Source organism: Cebus imitator, unplaced genomic scaffold, assembly GCF_001604975.1.
Source record: "Cebus imitator isolate Cc_AM_T3 unplaced genomic scaffold, Cebus_imitator-1.0 Scaffold451, whole genome shotgun sequence".
NCBI classification, from domain to species: Eukaryota; Metazoa; Chordata; class Mammalia; order Primates; family Cebidae; genus Cebus; species Cebus imitator.
Window position 1 is genome coordinate 1467948 of NW_016107766.1, and position 18204 is coordinate 1486151.

General features: G+C 48.2%; 1 protein-coding gene across 5 annotated transcripts in view; it reads right to left on the bottom strand.

Annotated features, from left to right (window-relative positions):
• The window catches only part of DAAM2 (dishevelled associated activator of morphogenesis 2), a 117911-nt gene that overhangs the window by 73883 nt on the left and 25824 nt on the right, over positions 1-18204 (bottom strand). The window contains exon 1 of one of the 5 annotated variants that reach the window (XM_037732506.1): positions 11383-14069. The exons of the other annotated variants lie outside the window; for them this stretch is intronic. The gene's annotated coding sequence lies outside the window, so the exon portion shown is untranslated. Of the gene's footprint in view, positions 1-11382; positions 14070-18204 lie in introns of those variants that run through there. 5 annotated transcript variants of the gene reach the window in all.

Below are 18204 nucleotides of genomic sequence, written 5' to 3' on the forward strand. Positions count from 1 at the left end.
AGAAAGAAAGAAAGAAAGAAAGAAAGAAAGAAAGAAAGAAAGAAAGAAAGAAAGAAAGAAAGAAAGAAAGAAAGAAAGAAAGAAAGAAAGAAAGAGAAAGAAAGCTTTTCTAGTACTAGGAGGAAAGAAAGTATACGCCCAGGATTCCACTCCCTTCTCCACCTCCAGAGGGGGGTGGTGGTTTGTGATATCACTAGAAACAACTTGGAGAATTTCAGAATAGGGGTGCAGGGCTGGGGAAAGGTCATGCTCTTTGGAAAACCCTGCCTAAGCCCAGCTCTGAGCAAACATGGCTGGCAACAGCTGAGGAAATTACCTGGGGGCTGCCCTCAGGCCCACCCATTTAGAACCACATCCCAGAGCAGCCACTGGACTCTTGGACCTTCCAGAGATGGGTGGATGTCCTGGCAAAGCCAGGGGCCAGAGGAAGCCCTAAGCTTCCGCGGTGGGTGCCAAGTCTACCCTCAAAGGCCCTGGCGACCGGACCAGACCTGGCCCCTTCAAGGGAGTTCAGCACAGAGGCCCAAGCAGCAGAGAGCAAGGCACAGCTCCAAGGAGATCTGCAGCCTCAGGCCCTTCTCTAGTCACCTTGAAAATGCTGGAGCTTCCCCAGAAAGCCAGTTCATATGGGGGAGGGGCACCGGGAGCCACTCTCACAGGAAGTTTGAATTTCCACTTGATGGGACCTTGCTCCAAAGCAACTCTCTTAAATCAGTGACTAAAGTACCTTTATTTTTCACACTAAGTTTTCATTTCAAGTTATCAATTATAGGAATCAATTACTTTTCCTGCACAGCTGAGCGTCATGTATTCATTTTCACTGCCCCAGTTAAATAGGTCTTCAATAAACACGAGCTGCGTGATGTGATCATCATCATCATCACTACCACTAAGTGGGTTATTCCCAGACAGATAAAGGGAAGGAAAGAGGAGGACAAGAGCAAAATCTAGTCCCATTTTTATATCAGATCTGAGTCCTCGGAGGGCTCAGGGAGGCTGGCAGGCATGGGATGAAAGGGAAGAAGGGCAGCCTTTGGGATCCCCTCACCAGGGAGTTCATCTGCTTCTTATTTGACACAAACTAGTCAAGCCCTGCTTTCACCCAGGTTTAATTGCCAATGACCTGTCAGCCCCTCTACCTTTTTCTCACCAAGGGAGCTGAAGAAGAGTGAGCATCAGTGCACCTGCCCTCTAGTGTACCTGTCCCTCCAGTGCACCTGTCCCCAGTGCACCTGCCCCCAGTATACCTGTCCCACTAATATAGCTGCCTCCCCAGTGCACCTACCCCCACGTGCTCCAGTCCCCACAATGCACCTGCCCTCTCAGTACACCCACCTCCCCAGTGCACCTGCCCCCAGTATACCTGTCCCACTAGTATACCTGCCTCCCTAGTGCACCTGCCCCCCAGTGTTCCAGTCCCTGCAGTGCACCTGTCCCCTCAGTGCACCTGCCCCCTAAGTACACCTGCCTCCCCAGTGCACCTGCCAGCCCCCAGTGCCCCTGTCCCTCAGTATGCCTGCCCCCTAGACCACGGACCTGGACTGTTCAGGCAGGGTCTTACAAGCCTCTTGATCTTCTCGCCCATTTACTATCTTTGTGGCCTTGGCAATAACACACAGAGGTTAAGAGCCAGAACTCAGGAGTTAGACTTCCTGGGTGTGGATCCCAGAGCTGCTTCTCGTCTGCTGTGTCATCTTTGGCAAGTTACTTAATCAGCCTTTGCCTCAGTTTCCCCATGTGAAAACGAGAATGCTAATAGTAATCTGCCTCAAAGATTGTGGGGATTAATTAGTGGGTCACGTACAGTGATTAGGGTAGCACCAGGCACCTATTCAGCACTAAGTGTGAATAAGTCACACGCTCTCAATGAGGTCTTTCAAGGGTATCTGAAATAGCAGCCCCACTCCCAGCACCCCCCATCTCCCTTCCCTTTATTTTCCACATAGACTTTTCACCATCTGAGAGACTATACCTCCCACATATTTATTATACCTCCCACAAGAACATAAATTCCGTGGAGCATTTTTCTTCATCATTCATTGCTGTATCCGCAGTGACTAGAATTACTACCTGGTGTATAACAGGCCCTTGTAATAAAGAAGGAATTTATGAAACTTAACTTACTAACCATATAGACTTATAGGCAAGTTACATAATTCCCCACATGCCTCAGTTTACTTATCCGAAAAACAGAGATGATGCCCACACCCTCACAGTGATGTAAAGATTAAATGAGGCAACATTTGTAAATAGTCCCACTCCAGTCCTTGGTACATGGTTGACCTGAGAGGCCAGCCTCTGCCTGACACAGGAAGGGCCTGAAATGGTTAATCCCTGGCTCTCCTCCCCCACGCAAAGCCAGGCTGGACTGCAGAGCCACTGGCAGCTATCCAGGTGGAGGCTAAATGTTAGAGGTGTGTGCCTGCAGAGCTGCCCTGGTCCTGATGCAGTCTTGACCCGGGCAGCGGGGCCCCTCGCCACCCCCTTCTGCTGACGATGCTGCCTGGGCCTGGAGCATTTGGGAGTGAAGGAGCTGAGCAGTGGGAACCTCTGCAGGCCTGGGTCCCACGCCACATCCTGGCCTTGGGGGAGGTGGGCCCAAGGCCTGGACTTGCTTCCCAGCTATTCCCAGGCGGCCCGCTCTCCTGCTGGCCCAGCTGCACTGCCTGAGCCAGAGGGCTGCAGGGGTAGGTCTGTCAGCATCGCTTGTCCCTACTCACGAGGAAGAAGTGGGCCTCAGCACAAGTACAGTCTGGACTCAAACCCCCTCTCTGTCAGCCCTGAAGCCCACCTGCCTCCCAGACTGTGGGAGGGAGCGTGTAGAATGGCAGTCACAGGGGACTCATTGGAGCCCAGTGACTCCAGCCTGCAGCTTCCCAGATTTCTCACAATGCCCCAGCTTCTCAGCAACTTCCCCGATAGTCATTCCTCTCCACGACTGACCCAGAAAGAGATGAAAATAGATAGACACAGGCTTCAGTGTGAATGCTGCAAAGGAAATAAATGCAGTCTAGCATTTGCCCCATGATCATCCACTCCACAACTGTCTACAAACCCCCACTCCGGCCCAGATACTGCACTATAGGATGTGGCATAAAACACAGACTTGATTATCAAAAAGCTCCCAGTTGGAAAGAGGGTATAACCGGTGAGCAGGCCAGGATGGGGGCAGAAGCATCTTGGTGGAGATGTACAGGGAATGACAAGTACAGGTGAAGGGTCTCCAACTCAGCATGGGAAAGGAGGGAGAAGCATGAGAAATCTAGAAGGGTGATACCAAGGTGCTGCTGTTCAACAACAACTTGGGGGAGAACAGAGGAGCTAATGAATGGGGAAATATTTCCCACCAAGGGACCAGCTCAGAATGGCTCTGGGGAGAACACCAGCGTCAGCTCCTATCCTCTCCACCTTCAAGCACTTTTGCCAGAAACTAAGCTCTCTAAGGGCAGAGACCAGGTTCAGTCTGCATCCCTAGAATGGGAAAGGGGATATATGGCAGGCTTTGAGTAGAAATGTCTGAGTGTGCCAATGCATAAACAAACCCCTGAAAGTGAGATCGCTACTAACCCAAGGACATGTTGCTTTTTTCTTATCCCACAGACATTCACATAAATTCCTATTGCCCAATTTCCTCTTGGTAAGTGTAAGAACCTTCACAGGCTATAAACTCTCTAACTGGTGCCAAACAAGGTATCACTCAGCCTCCATCATGGTCATCTTTAGAGGGAATCAACTGTGGCGCTCTGCCCATCACCCTGAGTGCTGCCAGCCTCCCTATCCATGGTCACCACAGTCACACTCCTTTGGTACACCCTGGGAAAAGCTGTAAGAATCACACACCACTGAAGATAATGGCCAGAAAGTCACTGCCAATGTTTGTGGCTTAGTATTTACAGAAAAACAAGATCATACTGTGCTTACTATCCATAGCCAGTCATAGGCGCATGTGCAGACCCATTCACATACCCTGTGTGGAACACGCAGCCCACTCCCCAGGCCCCTGTCATCACAAAAGTATACAAGGAAGAGACGCCAGTTGGATTTATCTGTTTAAACACCATCCCATGAAGCTGGTCCCTGGGTAAATTATCCAAACAGTAACAATTCTTGCTTCCTTCCTAAAGAAAAACTGAAGAGAGCATAAATTCTCCTTGCATTTGTTATTCATTCATGCAGTCAATATTTAACAAGGACCTACTATGTGTTAGCCCCTGCCACTGGAACTATGCTATAGTTTGCATGTCTGTATTCCCTCCAAAACACATACGTTGAAACTTAATCTTTGTTGTAACAATATTAAAGGTGGGGCCTTTTGGGAAGTGATCACGTCATGATGGCTCCACGTTCATGAATGGATTAGTGCCTTATAAAAGGGCTGGAGGGAATTAGCTTAGGCCCATTAAGCCCTTCCATTCCTTCTGTCATGTAAGGAAACAGCGTTCTTCCCCTACGGAGGAAGGGAAGGAAAACAGACATGCAAACCATCGCATAGTTCCGGTGGCAAGGGCTAACACATAGTAGGTCCTTATTAAATATTGGCTGCATGAATGAATAGCAAAAATGCAAGGAGAACCTATGCTCTTTACAGTTTTTCACTAAGAAGCAACAAAACACCATCTTAGGAGCAAAGGGCAGCCGTCACCAGACACCAGCTCTGCTGGCACCTAGATCTTGTACTTCCTAAAGTCCGGAACCATGAGAAATGTGTTTTTATTGTTTATAAAGTACCCAGTGTATGATATATTGGCACAAATGGACTAAGACATACTAGAAATGCAAAACTGAACCAGTCAGAGCCTTGCATTCTAGAAGCTAGTAGTCTAGTGACAATCAGAAGAGTGGTTTTCAAATATTGTGCTCAGCACTTCATCAGGGACAGGCCCGTGGGAGCGGAGGTGAGGGGGAACCTACCTACCTGACATTGGTGGCGAGGAGGAGGGGTTAGAGAGATTTTACAGGTGTGGTGATTTTTTGACTGAGTCTTGAAGGATAGCTAGGCATTCCCCAAGTAGCAGGGAGGGCAAGATTCAGAAATGTGAGTGGCAGGGCAGACAGAACTTAGATAGCTGGCAGGGAGATGACCTGAGAAGAAGTCCAGGGCTCAGATATGAAGGGACAATCCCTTCTATCTGAGAATGGATTCTCTTAAATGACCAAAGCGGAATTTGGAAAATCCCAAACCCAGTTTCAGAATTCAAGGGGTTTCACAGGTCACACAAAGACAGATGCTGAAAAGTAATCCAAACATGGGGACCCCAAGGAAAAGAGTCAGGGAGAACCCTCCAGCCACTTTCTGAAGCCCAGTCTCCCCACTATCCTTCCAGGCCCAGGGGCACCTCCATGAGCCCCCACATACAGAGCCAAGGCATGAGTGACAGCCACCATTCCCTGGGGTGACCAAGCACCATTCCACAAACCCAGACCCAATAATCAGACTCTGAAAAAGACTATCCCTTCAGCTCCTGGATAGCTGTGCCTTCCCCTATTGGGATGTCACACTCCCCACCTGTGTGTGAAAAGACTCAACTCCTTTCTCTGACATGATCTGCAGAAGGCTTCTCATACAGCTGCTGGGATGCACAAGATGTTGAGAATGGAGGTGACTATCATTTCAAGATCCTTTTACAGGCAAGAAAGCTAAGGCCCAAGAAGCCGATCGCTTGCCTCGAGACCCATAGCAAACTCATGCCACAGCCATGTCTAGAACCCAATTCTCGAATTCACAGCACAGAATTCCTCTCTCACTATAGAATAGTTGCAGGCAAATCCTCCTTTGCTTCCTGGCTCCCCCTGAGTTTCTGCTGAAGTGGAAACAACAACTACAAAAATGCAACACAGAAACGAAAATTCAAAATTCCAAAAATCTTAGCCAAGATTCATTCATGAATGTTTCTCCTAAATATTGTGAGTCCGGCTAGGATCCAAGCTATACAGCCTTTCTCTTTTTGTATTCCCTAATACTCCAGAAACTAATTCCCAACTTCTCCTGATTTCTTCACCTTGGATTTTCTCTTTGAAGCCTGGAGAGACTTAGAAACTTCTCTTTAACACGGGAAGATTCTCCTAACAGTCATTCCAAGAGATTTGGATTTGCCAAGTTGAAGTTACAGAAACCTGTGACTATGCATACTGATTATTATTATTATTTGCCTACCATTAGTATGCTTTTTCACATTTCACATCTGATTTTTTATGTACATTTTTCTTAATTTTTGTGTGCAAACAGTTCTAACATGAAGAAAAATCATCGGCAAAAGGAGAAGAGCAAACAAACCAGCCTGGTGTGCAGGGATTTGAGAATTTCAGGAGGATCAGGAGGCAAATTGGGTATGTTCTCCAGGAAAGGGGAGCTATTGGTCATATCAATTGCACAACTGATTACCTGAGGATTCCACTGGAAATGAGAGAGAGAGAGAAAGAGTCAAGAGTCCCCTAAAACCCCAAGTGGCTCCTCCCCAGCTTTAGAACACCACAGAGTTGTCACCTTTTAAGAGACTTGCTTTCCTAGAATGGCCCCAGCCCCTCGCTGTGGTCTCGTGCTGTGAATGACAAAGTACTCAAGGCAGGGAGCCCCAAGAGTTCCAGCAGGTAAGAAGGAGAAGACATTCAAAATTTTAAAAATATCTGCTACTAACTGGCAGTTATTTGAACTAGTTATACCAGAGACCAGAAGCAGGCCGTACAATCGCTTCTTCCCAGTGCTCTCCTCCTGGGCTGAGCAGACACTAGCTGTGTGTTTATTATTTCTCCCCACTATCTTTTAAGGCAGCCATGTCCCAAGCCACCAGGCAGAAGCTGGACCAAGACACATGTCTGATGGGGAAGGAGGCCAGGTTCACTGCACCAGGCATTAAATATGCCTTATCTCATATTTGCCAATACCCTCTACCATGGGGACACATAAAATGTGAACCTCATCCCCATTTCCCATTAGAAATTAGAGGTTCACAAAACCTAAACTGTGTGCTGGAATTGGTCCAAACTGTGTGCTGGGCCATTTAGCAATGGCAGAGCAGGACTGGGTCTCTCTCTTATTCCATTCTACCCAAGAGGCAACAGGACCACTGCATGTAGGGTGCCGGCTGTGAATGGCAAGAGAATCCCACATCCAAAGAGATGTATGAGCCCACCCTGCCTGCAGGGCTTGCACACCTGGGAGAGAGTACACAGGCTGGACACTCAGTACAGGCCAGTCCCACTTATGCTCCCTCCACTCCCAGGCCCCAATTCCCACCTGCCCAATCACAGCCATGGTGGGAGTGGGGGAGGGCATATCTTCTCCCTGGTACCACAGAGTGTGTGTGATCAGGTGAGAGGGTGTGTTTGTGTGTGAATGCACAGCCAGACTCAGGCAAGTGCCCCCAACCACACAGACACACTGGCAGAGCTGGGCTAATTCTACAGGAGTATGCTTACCTACATTTCCCTCAAGGAACAAAGACCACCCCCCCCAACATTTTTTTTCTTTCTGAAACAGAGTCTCGCTCTGTCACCCAGGCTAGATTGCAGTGGCACGATCTCAGCTCGTTACAATCTCCACCTCCCAGGTTCAAACAATTCTCCTGCCTTAGCCTCCTGAGTAGCTCAGACTACAGGTGTGCACCACCACGCCTGGCTAATTTTTGTATTTTTAGTAGAGACTTGGTTTCACCATGTTGGCCAGGCTGGTCTTGAATTCCTGACCTCAGGTGACCTTCACGCCTCGACCTCCCAGATTGCTGAGATTACCTGTGTGAGCCACTGCACCCAGCCTAACAAAGAAAAGACCCTTTTTAAATTCATACCCAGGGCCTGCATGGCTAAGCAGCCTCTCTGATCTGGCTCCCTCTTGGCAGCTGGCAGGTCAATGACTTGGGCACCCCTGAAGCCACCCCAGGTCACCTCTCATCACTCTCCTCCAGGAGCTAGACAGTTGGGATAACGTGGCTCTGGAGAAGACGACTGGCAAGTCCCAAAAACGTCTTTGTGTCCCGCCCGTTATTCTCATCCAGCTATCCTTTCCCCATGGCCCTCACCCATGATAAACACATGCTGGAGGAGGGAAGAGGAACAGAAACTCTGTGCTCTGGACCCTGCCTGGAGCTGGCTTCCCAACCATGCGACTTCCGTGGCACCTGCTCTTGCTGGGAAGGCACGAGTGGGTCTTCTCCAGCTCACACATTCACCTCCCTCAGCTTGTCCTTCCTGCAGGACCTGGCCAGCCTCTCCTGCATGCTGATGCAAACCCCTCTGTCCTGAATCAGCAGAACCACCTCTGTCAGGGATGTGGGGTTTGTTTTCTTAATTAACTGAATATGCTAACAAGGGAGCCCGGGAGCTGGCAGGGGCCTGGCCTTCAACGGCTGCTAGAAAAAATTCTTGCTTTGAAATCTGGATCTCTAATGCCCCACATGGGATGTCAAAACAAACAGGGACACTCGATCCTGCAGCACAGGGCCTGGGGCAGGCTCAGGTTACAGGGCCAGAGATGGATTTAGCTACAGGATGCTACAGCAACCAACAGGTGACCAGATCCTGATTTCCCAAAATGGCACAGCTAGACCCCAAAAAGCCTTCTGCGGGGGCACAGGCTCTAGGGGGATGGGGAGAGGTCACTGGGATTTATGTCAGCAATACTTCCTGAGTGCCTACTGCCCAGCAGGCATGGAGCTGGGGGTGGGGGAGGCAGCAGAGACAGCCAAGTTCTACTGACTCCTGCTCTTGAGGAGATAAAATTAGGAACAAATTACTAATGTGCAGCACAGAAGGCCCCCAGAGCGGAAAGATTTACTATCAAGACCTTCACTGATAATGTTCACTGACTCCTAATATAGAAGACAGAAAAGGGTAGAGTGGAGTCTGGAGAAAAGATGACCAGAATGACCACCCAGAACCCAGCTGAGAGACGGTAAACAGAAAGTGGAAATACAATGGAGCATCATGCAAAAGCAGGGATGACGGCAAGACCCAAAACCCCAGCAGGGGGAGGAGGGAAGGGAGATGGAAGAGGACAGACAGGCAGGGGTCCTGAGCCTCCTGCCTCCAGCCTCCTGGACTGGCAGGACATCTGATCCAGACAGGATGCTGATTGCCCAGCCCCATCTAAGGGCCAAGGCACCAGGCCTGCATGATACAGCCCTGGATGCCCCCAGGGTGGTAGGGCCCAAGCCACATGCACAGTTTCCTACACCAGGGATCATGCGATGGCCTTCTCACCTAACAGCTGGGCCTCAGGAGAGGTCAGAGGCTCTGAATGACCAGAAAACCTCCCTCTTTGGGAGGAAGTCACACAGTGTTCCAGGGAGGCCCTGCACTCCCACTTCCCGGCACAAGTCGTCCCATCTGCAAAGGCCCAGAATGGAGCAAGTTTGCCGGAAGTCAAAGATGCCATGTCAGAGCAGAGCACCCCAATCCGAACTCAGGGGCCTTCCTTCTTCCTGACTTGCCTGTTCCTCTCTGAGTCTCTGGCCAAGGTCCATCCTGAGCTTGAAGACCAGGAGGTTAGAAGATTTGGAACCCCCAAGCTGCTTTGCCTCAACCTAACCCCCCCCCGTTTTCTTCACCCCCCAGAAGAGGGGGATGTTGAACCATTTCCTCTTGGGACACCCAAACTGCACCTCTCCCTTCTTGCAGTAGAATCAGTGCAGCCGTCCGTAATCTTTGGGCCTCTGAAGCATACAACGTAGAGCCCAGTTTAAGAAACAAAGCATTAAAAGTTAAAAACTATCATTTTAGGAAACCACTCGGTGCCAACTTGCACAGAAATACAAACTTGAGGACTAAAATCGCATGCCAATAGTAGGTTTTATGGTGGTCATTCAGATGATTCAGAATAAATGCCTCCAATTTTTAGAGTATTATTATTAAAATGAAAACAAAGAAACATTTCTCGAAGAAAAGCACATTCTCAAGCAGAGTCTCAGACCTTGAAGAAAACATTCACACCACGTTCCCAGGGGTCTCTGGGGCCCAGTGTGAAGGGCTCTGGCTGGGGGTGAGGACCCAAGCTACAGAGTTAGGCTGCCCTGGACACTTCCCTGTCCCAGCTGTGTCCTGAGCACCCTCCACAATGGCTGGCGCACAGCAGGCCAGCAATTCAACTTTGCTGAGCACACAAATGAATGGTTGGATGAATTAAGAGGTTCATCCTGGCTTTGGAATTTACTAGCCCTGCATCTTTAAGGCAAGGTCCTTAATATCTGAGCCTTAGTTTCTTCATCTGTGAAATCTACAAAATTAGTCATGAGTCAATAAACTACTGCAAGAATTAAATGAGATGCAAAGCATTTGGCAGAGTGATTGGTACCTTCGAGGTGCAGAATAAAGGGTAACTTACTGTTACTTTTCAAAAATGGCTTTAATCTCACATCCAAAATATCTTTCCAGCTCTGCACACCTTCCCAATTCTGTCATACCATGTTATGTTTTGGTAAATCCCCAGCACAAAGCCTGGCACAAGTAGGAACACAGAAAACATCTGTTGGAGCATAATTTAGCAGAAAGCGTCTCTGATTTGGAAACCCTGGCCTCGGATGAGTGCCAGTGGCTGAGGCTAGCATTTCCTACCTCCTCCTCCATGGGAGGCCACCTCTTTGTCACAGACCCCAGCCCTCCAAACTGTACCTGGACATTCAAGGCCAGGAAGCTCGCCTGTGTCCATGCCACAGGAAATGGGGTAGGGGGGTATTTGCGCTGCAGAGGGTGGGGGTGCTGGCTGAGCCCATCCCCCTGCTGCATAGACCTCTCCTCCCATTCTTTCTCACTCCAGCTCTGGGGAGCGTGGGCCTCCCCCCAGGCAGCGTTCCCAGGCTTCAGCAATAACAGGCCCTCCATTCTTCCCTGCCCTTGGCAGACCTGCCTCCTCCCACTACCACACTGTCCGCTGCTGCTCATGGGCAGCTGCCTCAATCCAAGGAGACAACGCAGACCTCTTTGCACCCAGGCCTGGTGTGTCCCCTGGCCCTAGGAAGAAGAGGAATTGGTCTGAGTCTCCTGCCTGAGATAGACCCACAGGGTCACTCATTTCACCCTCAGGCTGCAAATGTCATTGGTCTCTGGCATCTTCACAAACAGCACTCACTGACCACACTTTGTTTTTCCCAAATGAGGGAGAAATCTGACATCTGCCCCTCCCAGATCTTCACTCCTTGGGCCAGGATCCAGCTATGTTCAGATGTCAACCCCCAGCTCCCTGCCTCAAGATTGACAGCCACTGGGAGAAGGGGGGGTGTCTATCCCCCAGGTTCAACACTCACTACCCACTGGAGATCCCAGCCCCACCTCTGTCTCCTCCTTCTCACATTTGCCCATCAGATACCACTGGCAAGAGTCACCAGAATTCAACCCAAAGTCTGCAATCCACAACCCAAGGAAGAGGATGTAACGCGGCTTTCTTTCACTTACCAAGTTTATCCAGCTATTTTCCAACTTTCTTTTTGGGGACCCTGAGCTCACTCCTCAAGAATTATCTTCTGATGTCCCAGAGCTGGGCATTGGGAGCCCAGGGCCATAGCAGGGGGCCGTGGACAGGGAGTCCTTCTGTGGGCATGGATTCCTGGGGTGGGGTGTGCTTGATTTGAAGCAGCACCCCCTCCTCTGGAGGCTTCAATACTAAAATCCTGCCCAGGAGGGTCGCAGCCACAGCCCAGCAAGGGAGGCAGTGCCGCCTCAGTTGCAGAATGTGTGGCTGTCTTTCTTAAAGGGACAGCCTGCCCCAAAAGCCCGACAAGGGTGGAAATGCTAGAGAGGAAGGAGCAAGGGAAGATGAGCTAGCATTCTCTAGGGAAAGACTCTGAAGAAACACCAGTCTGTGACTTGACACGAGCCTCATCCTGAGGTATGACAAGCTTCCCCACTTCCTGATATGAAACATGGAGGCAGAAAGACCCTTCCCCAGGGGAGGATGCCCTCCTGGAGCTCCAACTGCAGGGCTGAACTCACCCAGAGGGCGTTGCGATAACCCATGAGAAATACTAATTATTTACTATATACACAGCACTATCTTAAGTGCTTTGCATGAAGAAATGGATTTAGTCCCCATAAGAACTTTAGGAGGTAGGTATTCGGAGCATTATTCCTGTTTTACAGAGGAGGAAACTGAGCCCTGGAGACAGTAAACTGCCAAGTCTTACAGGTAACACGAGGGAAAGTTAGGATTTGAACAAAACTGATTCTACTGGAGCTCAGCCACTCATCTTCCACCAATCTTGTCTGGAGGATAAATTTATTTTTTCATCTTTATGGTTTTCTCTATTTTCCACATTCTAAAATAAGCAGTTATTCTGTATCAAGAGAGAAAAAAAATAAAGATTCCACCTTCTCTCACTAGAATATTTCAACCAAAACAAGACTAGAGCAGGAAGATAAATGTATTCTACATGGAAGTTCCAAGAGGAAGGAGAGCAGCAAAATTAACAGGACAGTGCAGCAAGGCTATGATTAAATCTATTTGAGTTAAGTTTTGCCTATTATAGATCCACAGGAAGGTTTTAAATAAAATTAAAGCAATAGTGTCGTCTTTCAGCCAAAACTGAAATTAAAAGTTTTTTTTAAACCTGGTAATTGAAGAATTCGTGAAGTCCAGGCTCCTTATGTATTATCCAAGACCTTTCCTAATTTGATCACCAGCTCCCTCCACAGCTTCCCCCACGTGGTCCCTCCCACGCCACCCAGCCACCAGGCCAGATTACCAGAGGTTTCCATAAACCTCTCCAGCACGCTGCCCCTCGCTTAGGCTAGGATGCCCATTCCCTCCGCCTGTGAATTCTTTGCCATCTTTCCAGACCAGGTTAAACGGTCAGTGCTGCCATAGAGGCTTCCACCCCCACGAGCAGAGTGGACTTCTCCCTCCTCTGCGCTCCCACAAGCTTTGCCCATTCCTATGGACTGAATGTGTGTGTCCTCTCAAAATTCACAGGTTGAAGCAGAATTCCCTATCTGATGCTCTGTGTAGGCGGGGCCTTTGGGAGATGATTAGGTCATGAGGGTGGAGCTCCCTTGAACAGGATTCATGCCTTTATGAAAGAGGCCCCAGAGAGCTGTCTCATCCCATCTGCCATATGAGGACATAGTGAGAAGACTGTGTCTATGAACCACCAGACATTAACTCTGCCAGTGCCTGGATCTTGACTTCCCAGCCTCCAGAACTGTGAGAAACAAGTGTTTGCTGTGTAAGTCACCCAATCTATGGTATTTCGTAAGAGCAGCTTGACCTAAGACACCATCCACAGTGTGTTGGTGCCATCACATTGTATGCTAATTCATTGAGCCTCTGTTTTTCACTTTTCTGTCCCCAGCACTAGCACTAAAATTCTGTGGAGTCAGGCAGCACAAGATAGTAATTCTTATTACTGTTTGACAGTATGTTTAGTATTCCAGGCACTTCCTCATGAGTCATCTCATTTGAACTTCACAACAATGAATGGGCATTAGAAGTGTCCAATGTTAGTACTGGAGGAGGTAAGTAGTGTTTGAGGTTCTTGTAACTCTGCCCTTTGGAGATTAGGTTTGCCCAGATGGCCTTGAAGGATTGGCCAAGCTCCCCAAGCCCATTTTCAACTGGGCCAGACTGTTCCTACCCTCCTCGCCTTCCACAGGCCTCCCAGTGCTCCAAACCAACATGCTCTTGTCCTCAGCTTCCCTCCAGCCAAGCAGAGCACCAGTGGGCCCAAAGATGAGGATGATGATGATGCTCGCCAGCTGGGGTGTAGCCAGCATTCTCCGTGAGCTAGCCCCATGCAAAATCAGCAGAGCACTGACGAGGGGCCACATCTTCAGATTAGAACCCAGAACAATTCTGCCAGTTTTGTGGAGGAAAACCCTGTTACACATCCCCTGGGCTGTACCCCCTGGCAGTGGGGTCACTGAGAGAGGGTGTGGACCAAAGGCACACAGAATGTCAGACCCAGAAGGAACCTTAGAAATCACATTGCTCAGCCCCAATCTAGACAGAGAAATGAGAGCGCAAACTCGAGAGGGACTTGTCAGAAATACAGAGTGACTGAGCAGCAAAAAACACAGAGTGACAGCTGGCTCCTGAGCCCTTTCCGATGAATCTGATCCAAGCAAGAAAAAAATAACCCAAAGAGTGTATACTATAAAAGGATGTCACAAAGGCCAAATTAATTGCAAGGCATTCTTCGATTACACAACACACAAATAGGTTTTCAATGCAACACCACACACAGAAAACATGTTACAAAGAAAACAGTACAGAAGAATAACAGAGGAAGATTGTCAGTAACAGTATTAAAATTTAGTCAACCTGGAGGTCAGGTCATGCTGCATCCCACCTCCTTCCATGACCTCCGCTATGAACACATCGAGCAGGTAGAGCTAAGTCTAACACTATTTCTGCATTGTGTTAGTAGAATGCATTAATATCAAAGTACCACAAATTAATACTTTTTTTCATCCTCAGATAAAATAATTTATAGTTGTGCTAGTTGTTGATTTGTAGTCAAATACTGTTGGTCCCCACCCTCGAGGGTACACAGCAGATTGTACTTCCTGGGGACTTGTATTGGGCGGGGCCATGTGACTAATTTTGGTCCATTTGCTGAAAATAGAAGGTGAGTGTCATAAGAGTTAATTTTATATGTCAGCTTGGCCATAGGACCAGGTATTTGGTCAAACACCAATATTGAGGTTGCTGTGAAGAATTTTTTTTTTTTTTTGCAACAGGGTTTCATTCTGTCACCCACCCAGGCTGGAATACAGTGGTATGATCTCAGCTCACTGCAGCCTCTGCTTCCTGTGTACAAGCAATTCTCCTGCCTCAGCCTCCCAAGTAAGCTGGGATTACAGGCATGTGCCACCACACCCAGCTAATTTTTGTATTTTTAGTAGAGATGGGGTTTTACCATGTTGGCCAGGCAGGTCTCAAACCCCTGACCTCAGGAGATCTGCCCGCTTCAGCCTCTGAAAGTGCTGGGATTACAGGCATGAGCTACCATGCCCGGCCAGATTTTTTTTTCTTTTTTTTTTTGTTTTTTAACATAAGATGAACACGTAAATCAGTAGACTCTGAGTAAAGCAGATTCCCCTCCATAATGTGGGTAGGCCTCATCTGATCTGGAGGCCTTCACAGAAAGTGACTGAGGTCCCCCAATGAAGGGAACTTTACCCCCAGACTGCCTTCAGTCTTGAGCTGCAACGACAGCTCTTTTCTGGGTCTCCAGCCTGCTGGCCTGTCCTGCAGATTTTATTTTATTTTATTTATTTATTTATTTTTTTGAGATGGAGTTTCGCTCTTGTTGCCCAGGCTGGAGTGCAATGGCGCGATCTCGGCTCACCGCAACCTCCACCTCCTGGGTTCAGGCAATTCTCCTGCCTCAGCCTCCTGAGTAGCTGGGATTACAGGCATGCGCCACCATGCCCAGCTGATTTTTTGTATTTTTAGTAGAGACGGGGTTTCACCATGTTGACCAGGATGGTCTCGATCTCTTGACTTCGTGATCCACCCGCCTCGGTCTCCCAAAGTGCTGGGATTACAGGCGTGAGCCACCGCGCCCGGCCCTCTCCTGCAGATTTTAGACTTGCCAGTCTCAACATCATGGGATCCAATTCCTTAAAATAAATCCAGATAATGTAGAGAGAGATCCTATTGGTTCTGTTTCACCGTTGAACCCTGACGAACACAAGCATCATTAGTGGTCTAGAGCTTTTAATTGTGAGAACGAGACTCCCTTTTCCTTTAGAACGGCAGCTGTCAACACCGAAGACGGGCCTGTTCTGCCAGCCTCAGTTCCTGAGGGACAGGCAGAGCCCCTCTGTGGACCCACTACAGACACGTAGCAGGAGTAAGAAATATACCTTTGTTGTTTTAAGTCACTGAAATTTGGAGATTGTGTGTTATTAAGCATAATCTTATAATGACTGAAGCACTCGCTGCTTATCTTAAAGACATTAGGGTATGAGGCGAGATATACAGAAAAGTAATGGAACCATAAAAGGATTTTGATCCTGGCCTCCCAGAAAGACTCCCAGACACACGGCCCTTCCTCCAGCTGCACAGCTTCTCTGTTGTCTATCTTGGGATCCTGGGATCTTAACCCAGAATCCAACCACGGTTGTGTAAATGCATCCAAGGTACGGTCTCACTGCTGAAACTTCCCTAGAAAATGTTCAGAGCTCTGCTGAGGAATCTGACCTGGCCTAGGATGGGAAGTCCTCCAAATACCAAAAGTTTCCACTACGGCAACAAGAATGTTAAACATGATTTTAAAAATGTTCTCAGTAAGAGAAATATGATGATGAGCATTTATAAGCCGAAAACCAAAGGCCATTCCCCTGTTCCTGTGAGGTTTCCCGCCACATGGGGAGGGTCAACAGACTAGAGATGGTACTGGAAACAGACCTGGATGTCCTCGTCCTCGGCTCCACTGCAGATGGGTTAAGCCTGGAGCCTTCGAGAAAATGCAGTCACAAAGTGCTGATCGTTCTCTTTGGAAATCAAGGGTGACCCAGAGGCTGCTGGGACTCCTCCATATCCTCTCAGTGAATAAATCCAAGTCCCTGAACTTAAATACTCTACAGAGATAAAGTATGGGGTAGAATAAGATATAAAGGACTCGGACTATTACAGGATGTCTGTAGCTTAGACCAGCAGCTCTCAAAACTGAGGGTGGCTCTTCATGACACCCCCTATCCCCAGAGACATCTGGCAATGTCTAGAGACATTTTGTGGTTGTCACAACTAGTGAATGTTACTGAGATCTACTGGGTAGAGGCTAGGGGTGCTAATAAGCCTCCTATAACACAAAGGATAGCTCCCCACAACCAAGAATTATATGGTCTAGTATCAAGGTTGAGAACCTGTGGCTGCGATTAAATCCCTGGTTATGAGGGTGTGAAGGTTTAGAACAAGAGCAGAAGGAACATTTATAGAGTAATATGCTCCTTTGGAAAAAATACACTGTGATCAAACTGTGGGACCTCAGACCAGCAGTATCAGCATCCCCCCTGAACGTGTTAGAAATGTACAGCCTTGGGCTCTGTCCCAGACTCCTGGATCAAATACTTTCTCAAGTATTTATTGGAAAAAAATACAACATGTGATTCATATACCTATAGAGAGAAACAAAAGGTATCACTAAAGCATCCTGAGAAGTAGCACAGTTCTTGTCAGTAGGAAAAATATATCTTCATTGCTACTCTCTTCTCCCTATGAGGGAGGAATCCAGCATGAGAATCAGGGTAGAAGGTCCATTCCTCAGAGGTTGTGCTTGGATTTGCAAAGTGAACTGAGGAGCAAAGTTGAGGAGTTGGGCTGGAGAGTAAAGACAGCTGAATGACTCAACATAATGAAGAGGGGGACTTGTCTCAGTGAGAGGCTGGTGAGCACCCAGGGAGAGAGGAAGAAGACCAAATGACATAGCCTTTGGCCAAGCAATCTCTTTTAGAACAAGGTTGTCCAGTATTCAATTCAGAATTGTTTTAATGCCAATACCCTTGATCTCCCCAGGCCTCCTTAAAGTTCACCGCATTCACAAATCCATGTATGTGTGTATACCAGAGGTACGGGGGTAATTGCACATCTGGGTCAACACAGTGCAGGAGAGTTCATGGTTTGTATGAAACCAATGGGAGTTAATGTTTCCTGTGGGCTAACTATGTGCCAGGCACGACTGTTTAAGTATTTAATACTTAACAGACACAGTCTCATTCAATGCTCACAGCTGCCCTATGGGGAATACCATTGTTATTTCATATTAGGGATAAGAGGTCTGCAGCAGAGGGAATTTAAGCCCCTCGCTCAGGGACACCCATACAATGAGTGAGCCTTAGAGACAGAATTGAAATCTCGGCAATCTGGCTCCAAAGTCCATGTTGTTAATTTCTGGGCCATCTTGCTCATCACCTAGGGGTAGTTAATAATGTTAATGAATTAAATGGAAATAGGAACTCAGAGCCAGAGGTGACGTAAAAAATATAAGCCACCACCACTTATTTTGGTATTTCTAGACCAGCAGTTCCCAGACTTCAGTGTGTACCTGGATCACCATGTGAGCTTGACAGGACACAACCGCTGGGCTGCACCCCTAGAGCTTCCTCCAGCAGCCTTGGGCACAGCCCAAGGATGTGCATTTCTTTTTCTTTTTCTTTTTCTTTTTTTTTTTTTTTTGAGACGGAGTTTCACTCTTGTTACCCAGGCTAGAGTGCAAGGGCGCGATATCGGCACTCCGCAACCTCCACCTCCTGGGTTCAGGCAATTCTCCTGCCTCA